This window comes from Hyperolius riggenbachi, chromosome 5 (genome assembly GCF_040937935.1).
Source record: "Hyperolius riggenbachi isolate aHypRig1 chromosome 5, aHypRig1.pri, whole genome shotgun sequence".
NCBI classification, from domain to species: Eukaryota; Metazoa; Chordata; class Amphibia; order Anura; family Hyperoliidae; genus Hyperolius; species Hyperolius riggenbachi.
Window position 1 is genome coordinate 175,156,209 of NC_090650.1, and position 20,821 is coordinate 175,177,029.

At 47.7% G+C, this 20,821-nt stretch overlaps 1 protein-coding gene across 13 annotated transcripts in view; it reads right to left on the bottom strand.

The window, feature by feature from the left end:
* CTNND2 (catenin delta 2) overlaps positions 1 to 20,821 on the bottom strand; it is a 2,713,436-nt gene that overhangs the window by 404,898 nt on the left and 2,287,717 nt on the right. The gene's annotated exons all lie outside the window — the stretch shown is intronic.

The following is a 20,821-nucleotide window of genomic DNA, read 5'->3' on the forward strand; positions in this document are numbered from 1 at the left end:
CTCCGCGGTCCTGGAGTGGCCGCAGCCGGTGGGGTTAAAATCATTGCAACGGTTCTTGGGGTTTGCGAACTATTATAGAAGGTTTATTAAGGGGTACTCCACAGTAGTCGCCCCTCTCACTAGCCTTACTAAAAAAGGGGCAGACACCACTCAGTGGTCTCCCGAGGCCTTACAGGCTTTTTCTAAGTTAAAGGGGTTGTTCTGCTCAGCACCTATACTCAGGCACGTGGACACTTCTTTTCCGTTTATTGTTGAGGTAGACGCCTCGGAGATCGGGGTGGGGGCTGTGCTGTCCCAGCGTTCTGGTCTTCAGGGTAGACTACACCCGTGTGCCTATTTTTCCCGAAGGTTCTCTCCAGCAGAGAGAAACTACGACATAGGCAACAGGGAGCTCCTAGCCATCAAATTGGCCTTCGAAGAGTGGTGTCATTGGCTAGAGGGGGCTGAGCACACTATCACGGTTTATACCGACCACAAAAACCTGGAATACATCGAGGGGGCTAAAAGGTTAAGTCCAAGGCAGGCTCGATGGTCGCTATTTTTCTCGAGATTTACATTTTTGATCACGTATACGCCAGGTAGTAAGAATACCAAGGCAGACGCACTCTCTAGGTGTTTTGAGCCGGAGACAGCACAGCCCTCTGTTCCCGAGACCATTGTCCCTCGAAGTGTGGTGTTAGCCGCCACCGAGACTTGGGAGGACTGGAAAGAGACCTTGAGTCCTTTTCAGCAGGATATCCCGGAAGGGAAGCCAGACGGGGTATTATTTGTTCCGTTACCATTCCGTCTCCAGATCTTGAAGATGATTCACTCTCATAAGAACGCGGGACATCCTGGAGCGTCTAGAATGCAAGATCTCGTGGCCAGATGTGCATGGTGGCCTTCACTAGCCGCGGGCTGCAAAGAGTTTGTCAGGGAATGTGCGGTGTGCGCGAAAAGCAAGCCCTCCCGGCTGGCATCTGTGGGTACTTTGCAGCCTTTGCCCACCCCGAGTGAACCATGGACCCACTTGTCCATGGATTTCGTGGGAGAGCTTCCGAGATCTGAAGGCATGTCAGTTATTTGGGTGGTGGTTGACCGTTTTAGTAAGATGGCCCACTTCGTGCCTCTGAAAGGACTCCCCTCGGCCCAGGAACTGGCCGATTTATTTATCACCCATGTCTTCAGACTGCATGGCATTCCAGAAGACATAGTTTCCGATCGGGGAGTCCAGTTTGTTTCGAAATTTTGGAGGGCATTCTGTCACCAAATGGGCATGAAATTGTCATTTTCCTCGGGGTACCACCCACAGACAAATGGCCAGACAGAGAGGGTCAACCAGTCGTTAGAGCAATTTCTGAGATGCTACGTTGCCGAGGCACAGAGTGATTGGGTTAAATATTTACCTTATGCAGAATTTGCCCACAATAACTTAAAGAGTTCATCCTCAGGTTTCTGTCCATTTCAGATTGTGACAGGGAAACTGCCTAAATTCTCCCCATTGTCAGTTGCGGCCACTCCGTTCCCAGCCTTGGAGGCGTGGCAAAGGTCGTTTAAGGACATGTGGTGGACCATCAAGAATAATCTTGTAAAAGCATTCCAGAGTCAGAAAGGTCAGGCTGACAAAAGACGCTCGTTAGAGTGGAAATTCCAACCAGGAGATTTGGTTTGGGTGTCAACCCGTCACCTGACCCTAAAACAACCCTCTGATAAACTTGGTCCCAGGTTCGTGGGTCCATTCCCAGTTACTAGGAAGATCAACGATGTCACATATACCGTTGATCTTCCCACCAGCATGCGCGGAGTAAGGTCTTTCCACGTATCACTTCTCAAACCCGCAGTCCAGGTGGGTCCCACTCCTCCTCCTCCTGTCTTAGTCGATGCCCAACCTGAGTATGAGGTGGAAAAGATCATAGATTCACGTACTGTACAGAACTCGGTACAGTATCTCGTACATTGGAAGGGGTACGGGATTGAGGAGAGGCAATGGGTACCTGGGAACCGCATGCATGCGGACGAGTTAGTGAAGGAATTTCATGCTGTACATCCAGAAAAGCCTGGAGGGAGCTGTCCGGAGTCCACTCCTCGGGGGGGGGGGGGTACTGTGAGAAAACGCGGAAGAGCCGCCGCCATGAGCCAGCGGTCGGCGGCTCTTTCCGCGTCCAGTGGCCGCGCACACGGGGAGGCAGCCGCCTCCTCCCAGCATGATCAAAGTAGTAGAGATGATAGGTCAGCACACCAGCTTCTCAATGAGCATAGTTTATTTCCAGATCACATGTCAACACAAAGTTAACAATTGTTTCGGGGCCACTCAGGGTCCCCTTCCTCAGAACAGTGCAGTCTGCACTGTTCTGAGGAAGGGGACCCTGAGTGGCCCCGAAACAATTGTTAACTTTGTGTTGACATGTGATCTGGAAATAAACTATGCTCATTGAGAAGCTGGTGTGCTGACCTATCATCTCTACTACTTTGAATACGTTGGGGTGTTGCTTAGCGCCCAAGGTCATGCACCCGGAGGACTACAAGGACAAGTGTGCTGCTCTGTACCTTTCTACTAAATTCCTCCCAGCATGAGGCGGCTGTCCCCGTGGAGAGGCAGGCAGAGCGCCGGGTCACCGCCGCGTTGGACGCGGCGGTCGGCGCGCATGTCCCCGCTGCGGAGACTCCGCAGAGCGGGGCTGCTGGGGCTGGGACTCGTAGTCCCTCAGGTGTTAGAGTGACGCGCGCGCGCGCACTCAGGAAGAATTTATCTTTTACAAGGACTAGTCAGCTGACCAGGCTGGTCAGCTGACTCTGACTCCTCTTCCCATTGGTTCAGCACTTAGGGAGGTGCTGAGAAGAGGGTCGAGTATATATACTGCTGGCTGTTCACTTGCTCCCCGTTTGGCGTTGCGTTCACATATGTGGGAGCACCCAGATCCGTAGTCAGATCCGTTAGTGTGCCGGGACCAGCTGGAGCTGTAATCCTACACTAAGCTAGATTCTGTTGATAGCTTAAAGTACTAGTTTGATTGTGATTATCTGTTATGACCTTTGCCTGCCTCGACTATCCTCCTGAACTTTGACCTTGTACCTCGTTATATCTGATACCCCGTTGCTGAACCCTGCCTGTACTTTGACTCCGCCTCTGCCTCCTGATTTTGTACCCCGATATTTCTGACACCCCGTTGCCGAACCCTGCCTGTACTTTGACTCCGCCTTTGCCTACTGATATTGTACTTATCTGTCCGTCTGTTTACGACCTGGCTTGTCCGACCTCGAGAACCGACCTCACGATTGGAGGCGGTTCCCCGTCCTGTTAGTGACACTTCCACCTGAGTGTCACTTTCGGACTTCCCTTCCCACTGTCAGTCTGACTCCTCCCGTCTTGGAGAGCTCAGACCTGCGGAAGGAATCTGTGCAGTTCTCCTTGCTGCACTGAGGCTTGTCCTCTGCATTACTGTTGCACCAATCACAACACTCTACTCAGGTGACCAGAGGTTAGCTAGTATATTGGATTATCGGTGATACTGCAGATCACATATAATCTGGTATACGTCTGTATTTCCCGTGATACTGCAGATCACCGGTAATCAGACCTCTCTGTGCTTCACCGAGCGTTACAGTCAGGAACTGAATATGTATCCAGTTTACTTTTATTCGTGGTGTAGTTTTAGGAGAGTCCGACAGGAAGCCCAATTAAATTCCCATTTATCTTTTAACATATTCTGGTTGTTTTTTTTGTCTGAGCAAATATTAAATTTTTAAGTTTTGGTCTATTAGATTTATTATTTGCGAGGTTGAGGGGATATTGGGTTGGTTCCAATGAGAGAGGAGTAATTGTCTGGCTGCAGTTTGGGTAACAGCCAGGCGTATATTTAGGTTAAATTTGTTGATGCCTATATGGAATAGGGCTAGTTCAGGGGTTAGATGGCATCTAGAATCTGTTATGAGAGTTACCATGTTCTCCACTGTCTTCCAGTAAGGTCTTATTTGCGGGCATAACCACATTGTGTGGTGTAGTGTTCCTATCTGTGAGCAGTTCCTCCAACAATTGGAAGTATGATCCTTGGACATTTTAGATAGGATGTTAGGGGTTAGGTACCATTTGCAAATGATTTTTTTAAGAGTTACATTTTGAGAGCTTTTTTTGGTATTGTAAGGCTGAAAGGATTTGAGGTAGTGGGAGGGATGTTTGTAGATCATATTCCCATATCGATAAATATTTAGTGAGGGGGGAGGGGTTATTTTCCATTAGGATGTTATACTTATGTTTTTTTTTTAAACAGCCCCAATGCTACGAAATAGGGGTCCAGGATTTTGTTGTTAACTAGCAGGTTGCCAACATCTTTTATTTCTTTTCCCAGTACCCTGGAATAGATGGAAGGTTGGGTGCACTGGCGTAACAATAGGGCCTGCAGCCCCTGCTCCCGCGGGGGGGGGGGGGGGGCCTGGGGCCGTTTTGTGGGGGCTGGAGGGGTGGCAGCATGAGGGGAAAGCCGTGGCCACAGTCGGCGGGGGAGAGCGGAAGTTCCCCCCCCCTCTCCCTCACCTCGGGGCTCTCCCCTCTGCGCTCCCCTCCAGCTTAAATGTGTGTCCGAGGGCAGCGGCGAGCAGCGGCGGGCAGCAAACAGATACATACCTGTCATGCGCTCCAGCCTGCGTACCTCTCGCTAGCCTCTGACGCGAATTCCGGTATAACAGGAAGTCGCGTCAGAGGCTAGCGAGAGGAACGCAGGCTGGAGCGCACGGAAGGCATGTATTTGTTTCCTGCCCGCCGCTGCCCACGGACACACATTTAAGCTGGAGGGGATCGCAGAGGGGAGAGCCCCGAGGTGAGGGAGAGGGTGGGAACTTCCCCTCTCCCCGCCGACTGTGGCCACGGCTTTCCCCTCATGCTGCCACCCCTCCAGCCCCACAAAAAGGCCCCGTGCGGGCCCCAGGGAGGGGGGGCCCACTCTGAAAATATGCAGGGGGGCCCGGTGGGGTCTAGTTACGCCCCTGGTTGGGTGGGTCCATCTATTCTTCCCAGCAAGGGGGGCTGGACAATGAAGGTTGCCAGATAGCTCAGTCTGGTTGTCATGGGATTAAAATGTTGGTGGGAGAGGTTATAAATGCACAGGTCTCACACTGGGTGTTAGCTTTTTCCTGAGTCAGTTTGTGAGCTGTGAGGATATGTGAGCTAAGGCTGGAGTCTGTACTGTACTGCCCAGAGACCTGTGGATTACAAAGACCTCTTCAGACTGGTAAAGAGTACCCATGCAAGTGTGCTGGACTGTATTCTATTCTGTGTGATGTACTGAAGAGAATCTGTGTTGTTGCCCTACTGTTGAAGATAAGCTGTTGCTTTTTGTTTGCTGGCAAGTAGCCAATGTTTTGTTTACTGGCAGGAATCCAGTTTGTTTGCTAAATAATAAATAGACTGTGTTTTTGAAACTAGGCTGCCTCCCTGTGGTTGCATTGATCCCCTAGACCCCCACATATCACAATGTGTATATATATATATATATATATATATATATATATATATATATATATATACTGTATATATACACACATATATATATACATATATATATATATATATATGTTAATGTAAACATGTTTATTCACCTTCAAATCCAGTCTGTGCAGACCTCAGTATTTCCTTGCAAGTGATCGCCTTTTCCTGTTTTGTCTTGATAAGGATCTGCCTGCACAGATCCTTATGGGTACTCTAATTTCATAATGTCTCTTTAATTTTACTGAAAACAAAAAATTTTAATGTAATATTTCTATATATACAGTGGTGTGAAAAACTATTTGCCCCCTTCCTGATTTCTTATTCTTTTGCATGTTTGTCACACTTAAATGTTTCTGCTCATCAAAAACCGTTAACTATTAGTCAAGGATAACATAATTGAACATAATTGAACACAAAATGCAGTTTTAAATGATGGTTTTTATTATTTAGTGAGAAAAAAAACCTCAAAACCTACATGGCCCTGTGTGAAAAAGAAATTGCCCCCTGAACCTAATAACTAGTTGGGCCACCCTTAGTAGCAATAACTGCAATCAAGCGTTTGCGATAACTTGCAACGAGTCTTTTACAGCGTTCTGGAGGAATTTTGGCCCACTCATCTTTGCAGAATTGTTGTAATTCAGCTTTATTTGAGGGTTTTCTATCATGAACCGCCTTTTTAAGGTCATGCCACAACATCTCAATAGGATTCAGGTCAGGACTTTGACTAGGCCACTCCAAAGTCTTCATTTTGTTTTTCTTCAGCCATTCAGAGGTGGATTTGCTGGTGTTTTTAGGGTCATTGTCCTGCTGCAGCACCAAAGATCGCTTCAGCTTGAGTTGACAAACAGATGGCCGGACATTCTCCTTCAGAATTTTTTGGTAGACAGTAAAATTCATGGTTCCATCTATCACAGCAAGCCTTCCAGGTCCTGAAGCAGCAAAACAACCCCAGACCATCACACTACCACCACCATATTTTACTGTTGGTATGATGTTCTTCTGCTGAAATGCTCTGTTACTTCTACGCCAGATGTAACGGGACACGCACCTTCCAAAAAGTTCAACTTTTGTCTCGTCGGTCCACAAGGTATTTTACCAAAAGTCTTGGCAATCATTGAGATTTTTCTTTTAGCAAAATTGAGACGAGCCTTAATGTTCTTTTTGCTTAAAAGTGGTTTGCGCCTTGGATATCTGCCATGCAGGCCATTTTTGCCCAGTCTCTTTCTTATGGTGGAGTCGTGAACACAGACCTTAATTGAGGCAAGTGAGGCCTGCAGTTCTTTAGATGTTGTCCTGGGGTCTTTTGTGGCCTCTCGGATGAGTTTTCTCTGCGCTCTTGGGGTAATTTTGGTCGGCCGGCCACTCCTGGGAAGGTTCATCACTGTTCCATGTTTTTGCCATTTGTGGATAATGGCTCTCACTGTGGTTCGCTGGAGTCCCAACGCTTTAGAAATGGCTTTATAACCTCTACCAGACTAATAGATCTCAATTACAGTACTTTTGTTCTCATTTGTTCCTGAATTTCTTTGGATCTTGGCATGATGTCTAGCTTTTGAGGTGCTTTTGGTCTACTTCTCTGTGTCAGATAGCTCCTATTTAAGTGATTTCTTGATTGAAACAGGTGTGGCAGTAATCAGGCCTGGGGGTGACTACAGAAATTGAACTCAGGTGTGATAAACCACAGTTAAGTTATTTTTTTAACAAGGGGGGCAATCACTTTTTCACACAGGGCCATGTAGATTTGGAGTTTTTTTTCTCACTAAATAATAAAAACCATCATTTAAAACTGCATTTTGTGTTCAATTATGTTATCTTTGACTAATAGTTAACGTTTTTTTATGAGCAGAAACATTTAAGTGTGACAAACATGCAAAAGAATAAGAAATCAGGAAGGGGGCAAATAGTTTTTCACACCACTGTATATTCAAACAAACATCACATATATATATTATCGTATAACCTATCATGTTTTTACCAGTGGTGGTAGTGATGCTGTCATGCGCTCACCTCTAGGTGGCAGAATACAACAATATTCCCAGAGTTTTCACTATCCTTCTGATGTGGATTGTCTCCTGTCCCTCCCCACCCTTTATTCCTAATTCCCATTACCACTTTCCTGCTCCCCTCCATTTACAGTCCCCACTCTCCCATTCAGCCTACACTACCTGTTCCTCCTCCACCTGGCCACACATGCGCACGGCAACATGTGATGCAATCTTCACAATGCCTATACGCCAGTGTTGCTCGGATACCTCATTATCCTATTCGAGTTTGGTCGAATTCAGATAGTAAACTATCCGAATTCACTCGAAGTTTGATATTCGAGTTAATCGAATATCCGATTCGACCTCGGATATCCAACGTCACTATCCGAGTCTGTATTCGAGTAAAATATTCGAGCTGGCCTTAAATAGCTTTTAAAACTTGTATTGGAGGTCAATGATGCATGAAACCACCTTTTTTATGAAGAAGAACATCAAGTGATTATGTGGTGATGTAGTAGTTATAAAAAAGGTATCAAAAATAGTAAATTAACTTCATGAAAAGTGTTGGCATGAGAAGGTGTGTCCAAAATGGTTGTTGGAAGTCTTCATTTACGTCGTCTTCATCTTCTTCTTCTATATCTTCTTCTTCTTCTATATCTTCTTCTTCTTCTAGATCTTCTTCTATATCTTCTATATCTTCTTCTTCTTCTAGATCTTCTTCTATATCTTCTTCTTCTTCTATATCTTCTTCTATATCTTCTTCTTCTATATCTTCTCCTTCTTCTTCTATATCTTCTCCTTCTCCTTCTTCTTCTTCTATATCATCTTCTTCTTCTTCTCCTTCTTCTCCTTCTCCTTCTCCTTCTCCTTCTTCTTCTTCTTCTATATCTTCTTCTTCTTCTTTGTCTTCTTCTTCTTTGTCTTCTTCTTCTATATCTTCTTCTTCTTTATCTTCTTCTTCTTTTTTTCAAATTGATGCAGGCAGGAGGCAGCTATTTTTGAGCGTAATAGCTGGTGGCGCATGGGCAGCAGCACCTTGTAATGTGTTCCCTGGCAGTGGAGAGGAGACACAGACAGCAGGAGGAAATATAACAGCAGGCAGCATGAGGAGGATAAGTGTGTGGCAGACTGGCATTTGGTCCTAGCGGTGGTTCCAGGGCCGTAAATAAACAGCATGAGGTTCCAGACAGCGGTCGTGAAGCCCACATTGTGTCCAATACACAATTGGGACAGCACAGTTTTCAACCTGGACACCTCTAAAATAATTTTTTTTTTCAAAATAATGCAGCTATTGTTGAGCGTAATAGCTGGTGGCGCATGGGCAGCAGCACCTTGTAATGTTTTCCCTGGCAGTGGAAACACACAGACAGCAGGAGGAAATACAGCAGCAGGCAGCATGAGGAAGATGAGTGTGTGTGGCAGACTGGCATTTGGCAGCAGGCAGGAGGGCAGGCAGCGAGACATAGTAGGCCCTGGGTCCTAGCAGTGGTTCCAGGGCCGTAAATAAACAGCATGAGGTTCCAGACAGCGGTCGTGAAGCCCACATTGTGTCCAATACACATTTGGGACAGCAGAGTTTTCAACCCGGACACCTCTAAAATAATTTAATTTCTTTTTTCAAAATAATGCAGCTATTGTTGAGCGTAATAGCTGGTGGCGCATGGGCAGCAGCACCTTGTAATGTGTTCCCTGGCAGTGGAAACACACAGACAGCAGGAGGAAATACAGCAGCAGGCAGCGTGAGGAGGATGAGTGTGTGTAGCAGACTGGCATTTGGCAGCAGGTAGGAGGGCAGGCAGCGAGACATAGTGGGCCCTTGGTCCTAGCGGTGGTTCCAGGGCCGAAAATGAACAGCATGAGGTTCCAGACAGCGGTCGTGAAGCCCACATTGTGTCCAATACACAATTGGGACAGCACAGTTTTCAACCCGGACACCTCTAAATTTATTACAATTTTTTTTTTTCAAAATAATGCAGCTATTGTTGAGCGTAATAGCTGGTGGCGCATGGGCAGCAGCACCATGTAATGTGTTCCCTGGCAGTGGAAACACACAGACAGCAGGAGGAAATACAGCAGCAGGCAGCGTGAGGAGGATGAGTGTGTGTGGCAGACTGGCATTTGGCAGCAGGCAGGAGGGCAGGCAGCGAGACATAGTAGGCCCTGGGTCCTAGCGGTGGTTCCAGGGCCGTAAATGAACAGCATGAGGTTCCAGACAGCGGTCGTGAAGCCCACATTGTGTCCAATACACAATTGGGACAGCACAGTTTTCAACCCGGACACCTTGTAATGTGTTCCCTGGCAGTGGAGACACACAGACAGCAGGAAGAAATACAGCAGCAGCAGCATCAGGTGTAATGTGTGTGTGCGCCAGACGAGATCGCTTCTCAGTGACGACTCCACCGGCTGCACTGAAGCAACGCTCTGACAGTACGCTGGAAAGGGGGCAGGAGAGCACTTCCAGGGCGTACTACGCAAGCTCGCTCCAGATCGGCAGGTGCTTGACCCAATACTCCATGGGATCAACAGGGGCCACGCTGTCAAGCCCGCTGAAGGACCCCATGTAGTCAGCCACCATGCGGGTCAAGCGCTGTCTGTGACTGGAGGAGAAGGATGCTGCTGCAGGCACCTTCTCTCTAGTCCCTGGCAGCTCTACACTCATGTAGAGCTCATTGGTCAGAGACAGCAGGTCTATGGTGCGTGTGCGCTTGCTGCTGGTGGATGCAGGCACCTGCTGCTGCCTCTGTGCTGGCTGGACAGTGGGGGTGGGTGGCTCAGGGAAGGCTTCCTGCAAGCGCTCAACAAGGGACAGCTGCAAATCCCTCATTTGTTGCGTACGGTCTCCTCCTGCAGGCAGGAACTGGCTGAGCTTTCCCTTCAGACATGGGTCCAGCATCATGCAGATCCAGATGTCCTCCCTCTTCTTCATCTGGATGACCCTTGGGTCCTTGCGCAGGCACCTCAGCATGTGCGCTGCCATTGGGAAGAGTCTGGCTACGTCTGCTGGCACATCATCGGCAGCCCCAGAGCCGACAGTGCTGTCCTCCTCTTCCTCTGCCCCCTCCACCTCATCCTCTCTCCACCCCCGCACCAGTCCAGCTGCGCTCTGCTGCTCCCCCTCATTAGCAGCAAGGTCAGGGACCTCCACCAACTCCAAACCCTCCTCCTCAGAGGTGGCCTGTGAAGCTGCCTGCAGCTCCTGCTGGTCCAAGGCTGACGCTCCCTCTTCCACCAGTGCATACAGGGCCCTGTCCAACACACACACCAAGGGGACCCACTCGCACACCATTGCATGGTCCCTGCTCACCATGTTGGTGGCCTGCAGGAAGGGTGCCAGGACTGAGCACACCTGCTGCATGTGCCCCCAGTCCTCCATGGAGATGATGGACGGGAGGTTGGTGGCGGCACATCCAGTTGCAGTGAGGGAAGCAACTGTTGCTCGTGCAACGTACTGGCTGACAGCCTGCCTCTGTTCAACCAGATGCTCCAACATCGCCAGGATGAAGTTCCAGCGAGTTGGAACATCGAGCATGAGCCGGTGCTGTGGCAGGTGCAGCTCCTTCTGCACCTCTTCCAGGCTCGCCACGGCTGCAGGCGAGTGCCGGAAATGACGCACAACCTTCCTTGCCGCCTCAAGGAGTCGGTTCATCCCCTGGTAGATCCGCAGGAACTTTTGGACTTCCAGGTTTAGTACGTGCGCCAGGCAGGGGATGTGGGTCAGGTCTCCCTTGTTGATGGCAGCAACAAGGTTTGCCCCATTGTCGGACACCATCTCACCGACTCTGAGGCCTCCGGTGGTCAGCCAATTCCTCTCCTGCTCTCGGAGTTTGCCAGGACGGGGTTCGCCGTCAGTTTGTTCCAGCAGCGCTTGGCAGTGGCGGGGCTTCACGCTGCTGCTGAGGTGGGGGGTTTGGGCTGGTGTGCCGGAGGATGGAAGCGGATCAGAGGAACCTGCTGCTATTCCGCTGACCCTGCATGGTGGCACCACCCTCTGCGTTGTTGGTACTGCTGCTCTGACAGTGCCCGATGCTGCGCCCCCCTCCTCACCCCCTTCCACCAAGCTGACCCAATGCGCGGTGAAGGACATTTAGTGGCCTGTCCCAAACCGGCTGCTCCACGAGTCCATGGTGACGTGGACCCGTTGACCCACCGCGTGATCCAGCCCTCTCCCGACATTGGCCATCACAGAGCGGTGAAGTGCAGGGATGGCCGTGCGTGCAAAATAATGTCGACTGGGGATTGGCCAATCGGGGGCTGCACACATCAGGAGCGCACGCATGTCGCTCCCCTCCTGCACAAGGGAATAAGGCAGGAGTTGGGAGCACATGGCCCGTGCCAGCAAGCCGTTCAGCTGATGCACGCAACGGCTGCTGGGAGGCAGAACCCTGACCACCCCCAGGAAGGTGTCGCTGAGCAGGGTCTGGCGACGCCTTTTGCTGGCACGAAAATCAGTGGAGGGAGCAGAGGAGGCCACTGAGGACTGGCTGTCAGAACAGGCCTCAGTGTCGGCGGCAGGAGTTGCAGAGGGAGGAGGAGCAGTGCGTTGCTGACACACTCCTGCTGGTGCTGCTGGAGGAGGTGGAGGAGGGCGGGTGGCTGCTGCTGACGGCTTCGCAGTGGTGGCGGGTCTGCCACTGCCAGCTTCCTTCAACTTCATGAACTCCTCATGCTCATGAAAGTGTTTCCCTGCAAGATGGTTGACCAGAGAGGTGGTGCCAAACGCAGAGAGCTCCTTCCCTCTGCTGAGCTGCTGGCGGCACTGGTTGCAGGTGGCATACTTGCACTCCACATATGGCAGGGTGAAAAAATTCCATATTGGGGAGGTGAAGTTGCCCCTTCAGCTGGAATGTGCTGCTGCCGCTGGTCTCCCTGTGGTGGTTGGGGGGGGGGGTCTTGGTGCGGCTGGTGGTGGCACTGGCAGAACTCGTCTCCGGATCAGCACGCTGTGTGGCCTGCATACCACGCCCACTTCTGATCCTGCCCATGCCTGCGATGCTGATCCTTCTAGCAAGGCCCACAGACGCATCCTCCTCCTCAGAGCTGATGACATCCTCACTCCCAGGACCTGGCACCCAGTCTCTGTCCTTCACCCTGTCATCATCATCCTCCCCCTCCGCAAACTTGTCCTGCTGGGATCCCCCAAACTCTCCTTCTGCATGCATGGGTGGATGGACAGTCACCACTGTCTGACTGTCCGAAGCATCATCCCCCAAAGTGCCCATGAGCATTCCTTCCTCCTCCAATTCTGCCGCAGCAGCACTCCATAGCCCCGCTGTGCTTGGGGATAACAAGAAGGTGCTGTTGAGTGACAGGGTGCTGGTGTTGCCCGCTGGGGCTGGAGAACTGCACTCCTCCTCCTCCCCCCGAGGCAGTGCTGGGTGGCTGCTGCTGCTCTTGCAAACAGGAGTGGTGGCGGGGGTGGAGGACTCGGTTCCAGAGCTAATGGTGGCCTGCTCATCCACCATCAGTTCCACCACAGCGTCTGCGTCCTTCTCTTCAATAAGATGGCTACGACCTGGCGGTGGGAGGAACATCTGCGCCACACGCTGCTGCTGCTGTGTCTCTGCAGCGTCACTCCCAGCTGTTGGGCGGCCAAGGCGTCCACGGCCAGTGGCTAATGGCGGAATAGCCACTGGTGCAGACGCAGAACTGCGCATGGTGGTGTTGGTGCGGCTGCCATGCCCACGACCTCCTCTCTTGGCGCTGCCCTTGCTGCCCCTGCCCAAACCGTGGTTGCCAGTGCCAGACATCGTATTTTTTTTTTTATTTTTTTTTTTAAAGAGAATTTTTTATTATTTTTTCAAACAAACAAACGATGAGACATTAACATCTTTCCTCCATTAGTTATAACAGTATACAAGCATAAAATGGTTAGGTTTCAAGAGACAATAGAGTTTCAGATCACCCACTCATGTACTCATTCATGGGGGGTACAGTTTTTGGCATTTAAGTATCGATACAGATTTACATGCATTACATGCATTATAAATGGATATCTTGTATTGTTGCTGTAATATCTAAATTGGGAATAGGGGTAATTGTCTCAAAGGAGTCTACCCATATACTCCATACCTTATTGAATTTATTAAATTGGACTCTGGCTTGGTACGTAAGTTTATACAGTGGTATCGCATCATTAACCAGTTTTATCCATTCTTTAAGTAATGGTGGATTATGTTGTTTCCATCGTGATGTTATAGCTTTTCTCGCATAGTATAATAAGATTCTAATCAGTATTTTTTTGTATTTTCCGCAGGCCATGTCGCCCAGTATACCTAACATAATTATTTGGAGCGATAGAACGACCGGTAGTCCTATTTTGACAGATAGAAAGTGGGTCACCGATTTCCAGTACTTCTGCACTTGTGGACAAGTCCATACCGAGTGCATAAAGTCTGCGTTAGGGGCTCTACATTTAAAGCATGTGTCACTCTGGGCCGGATTCATTTTTGCCAAGCGATTAGGAGATAAATATGCTTGATGTAGCCATTTTACTTGTATAATTTTATCCTTGGCCGCTATAGCTGTGCCAAAGTATGTGGTTTGAAGTTCCTCCCAGTTTGACTCTGTGATTTCAGGATCTGCATGTTGCCATTTATCCCGATATGAACCCCGTTTAGTTGTGTATTTATATGTCATAATAAAGTTGTAGTACTTTGAAATTTGCTTTGTTGAGTCTTTATCTAGTAATAGTGTTTCTAAAAGAGACGGTATAAGGGGTACTTGTTGTAGGCCCAACTGTGCCTGATGGCGTGCCTCAATTGAAAGTATCTAAACAATGAGTGTCGAGGTAGGTTATATTCTTGACAAAGTGTTGTAAAATCCTTGAAAAGGCCATCAGAGTACAATGGGTTAACATATTTGATATTATGCCTGCACCAGAATGACACATCAGGTATTGTGAGTAGTTCTGGGAAATTGTTATTAAACCAGAGTGGGGAGCTGGGCGACATGGCCATTGGCAATGGGTCACATAATTTTTGCGTTTTTTGATATATTTTTACCGTGTTTTTGATGAGAGATGTACCCTTATCCCCAGTTGGTACTGATCCTCTATATATTGCATTACATAATGCTTCATAAGATGATGCAATGTCCGCTTCAGTGTTCATAGCTGAGTCTGTCCTACATGGGCTTAACCAGTTAGCAATTGGGACTAGCTGAGATGCCAAATAATATGCATAAAAGTCAGGTAGTGCAAGACCTCCCTGTAAGGTGGGGAGTCTGAGGACTGCAAGCGCTAATCTAGGGGAACCACCATTTCAGAGGTAAGAGGAAACCATAGAGTCCAGTTTCCTAAAGTGTTTTTGTAGTACCCAGCAAGGTGCCATTTGGAGTACATAAAGTATTCTTGGAGCTAAGATCATTTTAATTGAGGAGACTCTACCTATTAAGTTCAGGGGAAGTGCCATCCAGTTTTTAAGTTTTAATTCAGTGTGCTTTATAAGGGGGATCAGGTTATTGTCTACATACCTGTTTATATTTTTATGTATCCAGATCCCAAGATATTTGAATTTATCTACGACTTGTAATTTGGAGTCAGGGCATATAGTGGAGTGATCTATATTATCTAAAGGGAACAGCACTGATTTATTCCAATTAATTGTGAGTCCAGATATTTGGCCAAATTGCTCATATAGCTTTAGAACCTCTGCCAAGGAGGGGCCAGGATCTGCTAGATAAATTAACATATCATCTGCATATAAGGATATTTTCTCTTCTATATGATTAATAGAGAGGCCATGTATTCGTTCAGATTGACGGACTGCCTGAGCTAGAGGTTCTATTGCCAGTGCAAACAATAGTGGGGACAAAGGGCATCCTTGTCTGGTTCCTCTCGTTATTTTTAGTGATTGAGATATTGTCTGGTGTACCCTAACTTTTGCCATCGGTTTGTTATAAAGGATTGTGATCCATTTACGAAATCCGGAGCCAAATCCGAATCTCTCCAGGACCTGTAGCAGATATGACCACTCAACAGAGTCAAATGCTTTATTAGCATCAAGTGAGAGGATGACTCTGGTACCCGCGCATGCATGTGGGTATTGTATGTTGGAGAATAGTCTTCTTATGTTAAGCCTAGTTGATCTTCCTGTGATGAAGCCACATTGATCTGGATGTATTAACTTTTGCATAACTTTCTCAATTCTGATTGCCAGAACTTTGGCCAGGATTTTTGTATCGATATTTATCAGCGAGATAGGCCGATAGGAATCGCATTCAAAGGGGTTTTTCCCAGGTTTTAGTATTATTGTGATGAGGGCTTCACGCATGGAATCTGTCAGTATACCTTTGTCATGTATATTTGCAAAAAGCGCTGTCAGTCTAGGGACCAGATCATCCTTATTTTTGATGTACCATTCTACTGGTATCCCGTCTGGGCCTGGTGCTTTGCCTACGTTTATTGATGAGATGGCTAAACTAATCTCATCTGCGCTAATAGGTGCGTCCATTTGCTCAATATTACTTGTTTCTAGAGTTGGTAGGTTTAGATTGTTTAGAAAGTTTGAAGTGGTGTCTGTGTGTGCGTTAACTCGGGAGGAATATACTTTTTCATAGAATTCTCTAAAGGTGCTGGCGATATCTGCCGATAAAGTGACTGATTGGCCATCTGGTAAGTCAATTCTGGGAATGGCCGTCGTATCTACATGGTTTTTAAGAAAATAGGCCAGTAATTTCCCGCACTTATTACCATGTTCAAATTGCTGTTGTGATTGAATTATATCCTTCCTTTTTATATTTGTTAATAAAGCTAGTTCTAATTTTTTCCGGGCTATTTCCCAAGCGGTGTATGTTTCAGGGGATGGGTTGAGTAGTAGACGTGCCTTACAGTCCTCAGACTCCCTTTTTTTAAATTCTTGATACGCCTTATCATTATTCCTCAGTACCGACATTGCTGTTCTAAATTTGTCTCTAAGGACTGCCTTACTAGCATCCCAACATACATCTACCTCCGCTGACCCTTCATTTTCCGCCCAGTAGTAGTGCATCCCTCTTTTACATTCAGTTAGTATTGTCTCATCCTCCAACCACACCTGCCCCATACTCCAGAGGCCTGGGCTGTTAGATCCAGGAGTATCAAGGACACATAATAGTGGTGTATGATCAGATATGCCGTGTGATAATTGATTAATTTCTATCACGTAAGGTAATAGATCCGTAGATGCTAGTGCTAAGTCAATACGTGACATTGTTTTATAGCTGTCTGAAAAGCAGGAAAATTCTCTAAGTGTGGGGTGCTTCCACCTCCAAATATCTGTTAAGTTGTATGTGTTCATCCAGTCCAACAGAGGTGGACATGATCTGTTGCTTTTACTAAGTTTATCAAGATCTGGGTTAATTATTGCGTTGAAATCTCCAATCAGTAGTAATGGGCCTTCCAGGAATGTATGTAGTCTAGCAGACATACTTTGTAGAATTTGTACTCTAAAAGGTGGTGGAATGTATATAGATACTAACGTAAAGATTTTTCCTTCCAGACTATACTTAATGATGACATAATTGCCTTGAGTATCTGTATATGTAACCTTGCCGGTAAATGATTTGGAGATAAGGATCGCTATGCCCCTGGAGAATGTGGAGAAGTGTGCCAGATAATAACTTGAGACCCATGGCTTTTTTAGCGTGAGTGCTTTTGCTCCCATCAAATGGGTTTCCTGCAGGCAGACTATATGTGGTGCCAGCTTACGTATTTGGTCAAATACCAGCTTTCTTTTTATATTATTATTCATACCCCTAACATTCCATGATAGTATTTTCAACTGTACCATGTTACTTTAAAGAAGATATATAATCGGAGATATCTCTGAAAACCCCTGTCTCTATCATTGTCATATCCATGCATATACAATTTACATTTTGAGTGACAGCTTCTGGAGGAAAACAAACACATTGAAAACATTAACCCCAACGCCCTTCCCACCCTGCTTCCGAGAAAAACCTTTTCTTGGAAGCCTTTTACCCTAACTTACCCTTGAACTAACTACTAAGGGAGCTAGTTGTGTATTACCTGCTACCTTGCACCCGCCTTATTCTATTAGTCGCCAGCCATAGGTCTAATAGATCTTATAGTGTCTTAGGAGGGGGGGGGATCAGCGATATCGGGGAGGAGAGGAGAGGGGAGGAGGGGGGGAGGGGAGGGATTGCGGGTATCTGGGGATAGGAAAATGAGTAGGGGATATCAAGGATTCAGTTCTATCACAATAGTTGTACCTCATACCCGTGTTGGTACTAAAGTACCCTTGGGGCCATCTGATTTTCTACCACATTATGCAATTCTGACTCTACCACACAACAGTAACGTTCAAGTATTAAGTTGCATAGTGCACATAGTAACTTTCAAGTTAACATGGACATATCTGTCCTATTGTTCAGACATGCAGTTGAGGAGTGAAAAAGGTTATTGCATTGCTAGATATACAGTATATCTTTCCTATTACCCTTGACAGTTCTGTCCTATTGTTCAAACTTGCTGTCCTGTAATAAAAAGGATGAACACAGTGCAATTATGGCATTTTGTTAAAACATTATGGGCTTGATTCACAAAGCGGTGCTAACCTACTTAGCGCGTCTAAAGTCTTTAGACGCGCTAACCAGGGTGCTAAGTAGGTTAGCACTGGACTTCTCAATCAGATCGCGCGCTAACTTTGCGCGCGCAAAGTTTTACGTGCGCAAAGATTTACTCGCGCTAAGTCCCATAGGCTTTAATGGGCACTTCGCGTGGAGCGCCCATCGCTCTGTGCAGTACGCGCGTAAAGTTTTACGTGCATAAAGTTTTGCGCCCGTAACGTTTTATGCGCGAAAAGCTTGTTTAGACGTGCTAAGGGGGTTTTCACAGGCGTGCTAACAGTTAGCACCGCTTTGTGAATCAAGCCCTATAAGTGTTTTCTTGAATTGCTTGTCTTTCCTTAGTGTCTGCTGCCACCTTCTGGGCGGTTTTTTTATAACATTCCAGACCGAGAAGGCACATGTTTCTTTCTAATTTTTCAGTGAACTTTAACCGTTCAAAGTAGCCCAGTACCTTAGGTGAATCTTCCCCTAGACCCGAAAAATTAGTGAATGATAAATCAGGTGGCCTGTGGGAAATGAGTAGTTTGTGATATACAGAAAAGGCTATGTATCCCCTTGATAGTATCACTTTCTGGGCGCAGATTGCCGCGCTGTGGTTACGTTCATACCCTTTTGCTCCATCCAGGTTATAGCATCTTCTGGGGAAGTAAAGAAGTGAGTTTTAGTTTCATGTTGTATCCGAAGTTTTGCTGGGAATAGCATGCTGTATGATATTTGCTGCTCCCGCAAGCATTTCTTATCGTTGTAAAAGGTGGCTCTTTGTTTCTGAATTTCAGTGGAGAAGTCCTGATATATAGAGATCCTGGAGCCATTAAACTGCATGTCAGGTGTTTTGCGCACAGCACGAAGTACTTCCAGTTTGTCTCTATAGTTCAGCAACTTTGCTATTGGTGGTCTGGGAAGTGTACCAGGTTTGAGGGGGCCCCCCGGTATACGATGGGCCCTTTCCACTGCAAATGCTCGTGATGGGGACATTTCAGGTAGGTTATCTGTTAGCCAATCTTCCAGGAAGAGTTCAGGCTGATTGCCTTCCGATTTTTCCGGAAAACCCATGAATCTTAGGTTTGATCTTCTGGAGCGATTTTCCAGATCATCAAGTTTAGCTGCTTGTGTCTCTGAAGTCTTAACAGTGGTATTGTGAGCACGCTGCAGGGGGTATACTATGTCCTCCAACTCTCCCACCCTTCTTTCTGTTTCAGCCGTTCTGTCCTTAACCTTCCCTAGGTCCCCTTTTAAAAATGACAGTTCTGTGTGTATAGTGTCCAACCTGGATGTCAGTGTGAGCTGGAGGGCCTGTATAGCTGCCATCAGCTCAGCTCTTGTGGGTTCCACCTCCTCTCCGCTTTCTGCTGCGACTCCATTTTGGGGCCTTGCATTCCTCTCACCCCTGTCTCCTCCAGTGCCATCCCCCCCCGTCCCTTTGGGGTCTGGATGCTAGTGGCTGGCATACCTGTGGTGTCTGCGTGGGGCTGGGGGATCTGGATGCCTGGCTGACCTCCATGTGTGTGGCCTCTGGTGGAGGGGAAGGCCGCGCGCTCTCCTCCCCGATACCGGCGCCATCTTGTGGGGCCTCCCAGGCGAACTTCGCCAGCTTCTCCACTGCAGCTGTGGGGGCGGACGGCCCGTATTTCGGCATGGCTGCGATCCTTGGCTTCCCCCCTCCCCGCCTGGCTGAGCGGTGAGACCGGCGGTGGCGCTTATTGCCTGCTTTTTCCAGGATGTTTGTGCGGGTGCTGGGAGCCGAGGAGAAAGACGTCCTCACGCGCTCATCGCAGGCCACGCCTCCCTCAGACAGCGTATATTTTTAATATTATACAAATGAAAAAAAACAAACGTATGTATGTAAAGGCGGGTGGGACAAGTGGGGTACTTTAATGGGGTTGGACTGGTGGTGGTGGGTGTGTGAGATGACGGACAGGTGTACTCTACAGCAGAGATCGGTGTAGCGCTAATGAGAGAGTGCGCACTGCGCACACAAAGACCCTAGCTGACGCTGACTGACGGTGTCCCTATTCACAGACTACAGTACAGTACAAGTCAGCAAATACACAATAGAAGTAATAGAAAAAAAATAGGATGGGTGTAGCAGAGAGGGTGCGGACAGGGCAGATGTGCACTGCGCACACAAAGACCCTAGCTGACGCTGACTGACGGTGTCCCTATACACAGACTACAGTACAATTCAGCGAATACACAATAGAAGTAATATATAAACAATAGGACGGGTGTAGCACTAACGAGAGGATGCGGACAGCGCAGATGTGCACTGCGCACACAAAGACCCTAGCTGACGCTGACTGACGGTGTCCCTATACACAGACTACAGTACAATTCAGCGAATACACAATAGAAGTAATATATAAACAATAGGACGGGTGTAGCACTAACGAGAGGGTGCGGACAGCACAGATGTGCACTGCGCACACAAAGACCCTAGCTGACGCTGACTGACGGTGTCCCTATACACAGTCTACAGTACAATTCAGCGAATACATAATAGAAGTAATATATAAACAATAGGACGGGTGTAGCACTAACGAGAGGGTGCGGACAGCACAGATGTGCACTGCGCACACAAAGACCCTAGGTAACGCGGTGACGGACGGTCCCTATACACAGACTACAGTACAGTACACCACAGTACTACTAACTAAACAATAGAAGAATCTAGCTAAATAATAGAACAGGTGTGACTAGATTACAGAGAGCAGATACAGCAGGACAGATATAGCAATAAAGCTGGGCCTTGCTAACTACAAAATAGTACAATAATCTATCTAACACAGAAGTAGTAGTACAGGAGTAGAGT